Genomic DNA, 7500 nt, shown 5'->3' with positions numbered 1-7500 from the left:
GCACCCCAGGGCAGTGACCTAAATGCGGGTGAAGTTTGCGGTGCACGGGGGGAAAGTTGAATTTTTGGATGAAAATGCGTATTTTCATACTTTGAAAATTTCAGGCGTGTGTCAGACTTCCAGGCGGGGGCAGCCGCTGGAGGCGTACCGAGGACGCTTCCAGGAGCCTGGGGAAGATTTTCTGAAAGTGTCCTTGGGACTTAGAAATATTTTGAGAAAATCTCGATTTTGTGAAAAATGTCACATTTCCCCTACTTCCACCACAGGGGGGCGTCAATATGTTGTGAGGTAACCCAGGACAGTGACCTAACTGTGGGTAAAGTTTGCGGGGCACGGGCGGAAAGTTGAATTTTTGGATGAAAATGCGTATTTTCATACTTTGAAATTTTCAGGCGTGTGTCAGACTTCCAGGCGGGTGCAGCCGCCGGAGGTGTACCGGGGACGCTTCCAGGAGCCTGGGGGAGATTTTCTGGAAGAGTGCTTGGGACTTAGTGCAATTTTTTAGAAAATCTCGATTTTGTGAAAAATGTCACATTTCCCCTACTACCACCACAGGGGGGCGTCAATATGTTGTAAGGCACCCCAAGGCAGTGACCTAAATGCGGGTGAAGTTTGCGGTGCACGGGGGGAAAGTTGAATTTTTGGATGAAAATGCGTATTTTCATACTTTAAAAATTTCAGGCGTGTGTCAGACTTCCAGGCGGGGGCAGCCGCCGGAGGTGTACCTGGGACGCTTCCAGGAGCCCGGGGAAGATTTTCTGGAAGAGTCCTTGGGACTTAGTGCAATTTTTAGAAAATCTCGATTTGTGAAAAATGTCACATTTCCCCTACTACCACCACAGGGGGGGCGTCAATATGTTGTAAAGCACCCAAGGGCAGTGACCTAAATGCGGGTAAAGTTTGCGGTGCACGGGGGGAAAGTTGAATTTTTGGATGAAAATGCGTATTTTCATACTTTGAAAATTTCAGGCGTGTGTCGGACTTCCAGGCGGGGGCAGCCGCCAGAGGCGTACCGGGGACGCTTCCAGGAGCCTGGGGAAGATTTTCTGAAAGTGTCCTTGGGACTTAGAAATATTTTGAGAAAATCTCGATTTTGTGAAAAAATGTCACATTTCCCCTACTTCCACCACAGGGGGGCGTCAATATGTTGTAAAGCACCCCAGGGCAGTGACCTAAATGCGGGTGAAGTTTGCGGTGCACGGGGGGAAAGTTGAATTTTTGGATGAAAATGCGTATTTTCATACTTTGAAAATTTCAGGCGTGTGTCGGACTTCCAGGCGGGGGCAGCCGCCAGAGGCGTACCGGGGACGCTTCCAGGAGCCTGGGGAAGATTTCATGAAAGTGTCCTTGGGACTTAGAAATATTTTGAGAAAATCTCGATTTTGTGAAAAATGTCACATTTCCCCTACTTCCACCACAGGGGGGCGTCAATATGTTGTGAGGTACCCCAGGACAGTGACCTAACTGTGGGTAAAGTTTGCGGGGCACGGGCGGAAAGTCGAATTTTGGATGAAAATGCATTATTTTCATACTTTGAAAATTCCAGGCGTGTGTCAGACTTCCAGGCGGGGGCAGCCGCTGGAGGCGTACCGAGGACGCTTCCAGGAGCCTGGGGAAGATTTTCTGAAAGTGTCCTTGGGACTTAGAAATATTTTGAGAAAATCTCGATTTTGTGAAAAAATGTCACATTTCCCCTACTTCCACCCCAGGGGGCGTCAATATGTTGTGAGGTACCCCAGGACAGTGACCTAACTGTGGGTAAAGTTTGCGGGGCACGGGCGGAAAGTCGAATTTTGGATGAAAATGCATTATTTTCATACTTTGAAAATTTCAGGCGTGTGTCAGACTTCCAGGCGGGGGCAGCCGCCGGAGGCGTACCGAGGACGCTTCCAGGAGCCTGGGGAAGATTTTCTGAAAGTGTCCTTGGGACTTAGAAAAATTTTGAGAAATTTCCGATTTTGTGAAAAATGTCACATTTCCCCTACTTCCACCCCAGGGGGGCGTCAATATGTTGTAAAGCACCCCAGGGCAGTGACCTAAATGAGGGTGAATTTTGCGGTGCACGGGCGGAAAGTCGAATTTTGGATGAAAATGCGTATTTTCATACTTTGAAAATTTCAGGCGTGTGTCAGACTTCCAGGCGGGGGCAGCCGCCGGAGGCGTACCGGGGACGCTTCCAGGAGCCTGGGGAAGATTTTCTGAAAGTGTCCTTGGGACTTAGAAATATTTTGAGAAAATCTCGATTTTGTGAAAAAATGTCACATTTCCCCTACTTCCACCCCAGGGGGGCGTCAATATGTTGTAAGGCACCCCAAGGCAGTGACCTAAGTGGGGGTGAAGTTTGCGGTGCACGGGGGAAAGTTGAATTTTTGGATGAAAATGCGTATTTTCATACTTTGAAAATTTCAGGCGTGTGTCGGACTTCCAGGCGGGGGCAGCCGCCAGAGGTGTACCGGGGGGAGATTTTCTGGAAGAGTCCTTGACACTTAGAAAAATTTTGAGAAAATCTCGATTTTGTGAAAAATGTCACATTTCCCCTACTTCCACCCCAGGGGGGCGTCAATATGTTGTAAGGCACCCCAAGGCAGTGACCTAAGTGGGGGTGAAGTTTGCGGTGCACGGGGGGGGAAAGTTGAATTTTTGGATGAAAATGCGTATTTTCATACTTTGAAAATTTCAGGCGTGTGTCGGACTTCCAGGCGGGGGCAGCCGCCAGAGGTGTACCGGGGACGCTTCCAGGAGCCTGGGGGAGATTTTCTGGAAGAGTCCTTGACACTTAGAAAAATTTTGAGAAAATCTCGATTTTGTGAAAAATGTCACATTTCCCCTACTTCCACCCCAGGGGGGCGTCAATATGTTGTAAGGCACCCCAAGGCAGTGACCTAAGTGGGGGTGAAGTTTGCGGTGCACGGGGGGAAAGTTGAATTTTTGGATGAAAATGCGTATTTTCATACTTTGAAAATTTCAGGCGTGTGTCGGACTTCCAGGCGGGGGCAGCCGCCAGAGGTGTACCGGGGACGCTTCCAGGAGCCTGGGGGAGATTTTCTGGAAGAGTCCTTGACACTTAGAAAAATTTTGAGAAAATCTCGATTTTGTGAAAAATGTCACATTTCCCCTACTTCCACCCCAGGGGGGCGTCAATATGTTGTAAGGCACCCCAAGGCAGTGACCTAAGTGGGGGTGAAGTTTGCGGTGCACGGGGGGAAAGTTGAATTTTTGGATGAAAATGCGTATTTCATACTTTGAAAATTTCAGGCGTGTGTCGGACTTCCAGGCGGGGGCAGCCGCCAGAGGTGTACCGGGGACGCTTCCAGGAGCCTGGGGGAGATTTTCTGGAAGAGTCCTTGACACTTAGAAAAATTTTGAGAAAATCTCGATTTTGTGAAAAATGTCACATTTCCCCTACTTCCACCCCAGGGGGGCGTCAATATGTTGTAAGGCACCCCAAGGCAGTGACCTAAGTGGGGGTGAAGTTTGCGGTGCACGGGGGGAAAGTTGAATTTTTGGATGAAAATGCGTATTTTCATACTTTGAAAATTTCAGGCGTGTGTCGGACTTCCAGGCGGGGGCAGCCGCCAGAGGTGTACCGGGGACGCTTCCAGGAGCCTGGGGGAGATTTTCTGGAAGAGTCCTTGACACTTAGAAAAATTTTGAGAAATTTCCGATTTTGTGTAAAATCACCCATTTCCCCTACTTCCACCCTAAAGGGGCGTCAATATGTCGTAAGGCGCCCCTAGACAGTGACCTAAGTGGGGGTGAAGTTTGGGTCTGCTGGGTGGAAAACTGAAAAAAAGCGATTTTGTGACTTTGAGAACAAACAGAGAGCTCAAAACTTTGAAAAACGTCAGACCGCTGTCAGACTTCCAGGCGGGGGAAAGCTCTGAGGTTGTACCGAGGACACTTCCATGGCCCCCGGATTGATTTTCAAGAAAAGAGTCCTTGGGACTTTGAAATTTTCCGGCGAGCTGTTTTTGGCTTCCGGGAGCCGTAGAACTTTGGGAAATCGATTCCGCTCACCGGTTCAGGGTGTTTCGAGCTAGTCCAGGTCCCAGCTACGCCGCCTGGCCTCCAAATTTCGCAAATTCGAAAAAAAAAAAAATAGAACCGGAATGAGGAAATTTCTGGCCGCCGGATCCGCCGCACGGCTCCAGGAGGTCGGACACTTTTTGACTTTGTTCCCTTAAAGTGGGGGTCGGTGTCTCACCATGCAAATACCCAGTTTTGCACACCAGCTGCAGGATATAGGAGAGAGAGGTACCTCTCGGCCCCGACCAAAATCCGTTGTTTTCGTGGTTCCTCGACTCGGGTAGGCGGTTTGGCGAGTACCCCCCTTTTGCATGGAAGTTCGCACTCGCGCCGAGACCAGGCTTCCGCGGCTCCAGGGGGACTTTTGCCGGTTGTCCGTCCCGAGTCCGAGACGCGTTTCCTGGGTCGCCCGAGCCCGAACGGACCCTCCCCACGTGGGTTCCTGTCCTCTGAGGGCGACGGTCGTCAGAAGGGGGCAGATCCAGAGTCCTCGTCCGCAGGAGGGCTCTGGGAGGGCGGATCGCTCCTTCTGACTTTGTCCCCTCGGAGCGGGCTCGGCGTTTCTCTGTGTCGGATGTCTCCCGCTTCCGCGCCAACGGGGAGACCTATGAGAGAATCGCACCGCGACCCGGCTTCCGTCTCGAGGGCGCCCGGAGCGCGCCGGACACTCGCTTCCAGGACTCCAGGGGCACGTTTCTTCCCCGTCTCCCCCGAGGGGAAGAACGGAGGCAGGGGTTCCACCCGAGCCCCTGCCCTTTCTTCCGATCGATCTGGCTCAGCGCTCCCGGGTGGGGAGGTGGTGCCGCTCGCTCGGCCCGGGCTTTGGAGCCCGCGTCGGTTTACGGCGGGCGGTCTCCTTCCTCTGTTACCCCCCCCCGGGTTTCAGGCACTCGTCCTTGGGCGCGCACGCCGGCGGTCGCCCTCCCGTCTACGGACGGAGGCGGCCGAGCTGTGGGGAGTTTGACCCGAACCGTGGTACGGCAGCGGTCCGACGACCCGCACGGGCGAACGGAGGGGCGCCCACCCACCTCGGCGTGGGGGCCCGCCGTCCGAATCGCTCCCCGCGCGGGGCAGCACAACGATCTTCTCCGAGGGCGGCCCTTTGACTTTCAGATGCGCAGCTCGTCCGCGGAGGCCCGCGCCGCACCCCAGCGTCCGAAGGGCGGCCTCCGCGGTGGGCATCGGCGAGAGCGGCGGCGGTGGGTGGCGCTTCCACGCCACCGCCGAGCTCCGCGTTTTCCAGTCTTTTCCCGAGCCCCTACGATAGTGGGGGGATGACAGACGTGCGGGGAGGCGGGCGAGTGGGTTCTCACCGTGCGGTGTGCCCCGCGGCCGAACGCCGTCGCCTTCCCCTCGTCCGCCGTCCTCCGAGGCGGCTCGGCAGGGAGCGCGAGAGCGAGAGGGAGAGCGAGAGAGAGAGACCAAGCGGACGCCCCGGAGCGAGAAGGGAGGATGGAGAAGGAAAGACGAATCGAAGGGGGGCACGAGTTTGGCGAAGGGAGTACCCGGCGTATTGCCGCACCGGACTTCGTCTGTTCTCAACAGTCGAGACACGGCTTCGGGGGGAGACGCCGCTCGGTCGGTCACCTTTGAGGTTACGGGCAAGAGCCCGGGACAAGGGACTACGCCGGAGGGCGACGCCGACACGGCCAGGCGCGACCATGCCCCGCGCTTGACCTCCGGGTCGCTGGGGCTTGTGCCGGAGCCGCGGCGGACCCCGACGGCCAGCCCCCCTCTCCCACTCCTCGCGCCCGTCCGCCGGTGGGTCGAGGACCCCCCGCGGTGGAGGCAGGTCTAAGCCAGACGGCGGCGCCGCACAGGCCCCCCCACGCCCTGGCCCCTCTCCCCAGCAGCGACTCAGTGCGTCGCCCCGGGAGCGGTGGGTCACGAGGCAGGGCGGCCGTGGCGTCCTCCGGAGGCCAGTCACCTCGACCTTCCCGCGCAAGGGGTGGTCTTTCGCGACAGATGCCCTCCGTTCGGGAGGCCGGGTCTAAGCCAGACGGCGGCGCCGCGCAGGCCCCCCACGCCCTGGCCCCTCTCCCCAGCAGCGACTCTGTGTGTCGCCCCGGGAGCGGTGGGTCACGAGGCGGGGCGGCCGTGGCGTCCTCCGCGGGCCAGTCACCTCGCCCTCTCCGTGCAAGGTGGGTATTTTCCAGACGCCCTCCGCATCGGTGGCTTTGCGCGCCGTACAGCGTGCACGATCTCCTGGCGGCACTGCACTCGCCGTTCAGGCTCCTTTTTCCCGTGGGTTACGCCCCCGTGATGCCGCCTACCGGCACGGACGACGACGATGAGGATTTCCCTTCCTCCGGGCGCCCTTCCCGCTGCGGGGCTTCCTCCGGCCTCTCTTCCTCGCTCTCCCCCTCCGGGTCCGCTCCCTCGCCTCAACGCGGTCCAGTCGTGTTGGGGAGCTACCTGGTTGATCCTGCCAGTAGCATATGCTTGTCTCAAAGATTAAGCCATGCACGTGTAAGTACACACGGACGGTACAGTGAAACTGCGAATGGCTCATTAAATCAGTTATGGTTCCTTTGATCGCTCCAAACCGTTGACTCGGACAACTGTGGTAATTCTAGAGCTAATACGTGCAAACGAGCGCTGACCGCCAGGGATGCGTGCATTTATCAGACCAAAACCAATCCGGGGTCCCGGGTGCGGCGTCGGGACGGTCCTCCGCGGCCTCCCCCCTGCCGCGCTCTCCCCGTAAGCGTTGCGACTCTGGATAACCTCGGGCCGATCGCACGTCCCCGTGACGGCGACGATCCATTCGGGTGTCTGCCCTATCAACTTTCGATGGTACTTTCTGTGCCTACCATGGTGACCACGGGTAACGGAGAATCAGGGTTCGATTCCGGAGAGGGAGCCTGAGAAACGGCTACCACATCCAAGGAAGGCAGCAGGCGCGCAAATTACCCACTCCCGACCCGGTGAGGTAGTGACGAAAAATAACAATACAGGACTCTTTCGAGGCTCTGTAATTGGAATGAGTACACTTTAAATCCTTTAACGAGGATCTATTGGAGGGCAAGTCTGGTGCCAGCAGCCGCGGTAATTCCAGCTCCAGTAGCGTACACTAAAGCTGCTGCAGTTAAAAAGCTCGTAGTTGGATCTTGGGATCGAGCTGGCGGTCCGCCGCAAGGCGTGCTACCGCCAGTCCCAGCCCCTTTGCCTTGGGGCGCCTCCCCGATGCTCTTGACTGAGTGTCCCGGGGGCCCGAAGCGTTTACTTTGAAAAAATTAGAGTGTTCAAAGCAGGCAGCCACGCCTGAATACTCCAGCTAGGAATAATGGAATAGGACTCCGGTTCTATTTTGTTGGTTGTCGGAACTGGGGCCATGATTAAGAGGGACGGCCGGGGGCATCCGTATTGCGCCGCTAGAGGTGAAATTCTTGGACCGGCGCAAGACGAACCAAAGCGAAAGCATTTGCCAAGAATGTTTTCATTAATCAAGAACGAAAGTCGGAGGTTCGAAGA

Source organism: Ranitomeya variabilis, unplaced genomic scaffold (genome assembly GCF_051348905.1).
Source record: "Ranitomeya variabilis isolate aRanVar5 unplaced genomic scaffold, aRanVar5.hap1 Scaffold_396, whole genome shotgun sequence".
NCBI lineage: Eukaryota > Metazoa > Chordata > Amphibia > Anura > Dendrobatidae > Ranitomeya > Ranitomeya variabilis.
This window is presented reverse-complemented; position numbering follows the sequence as displayed.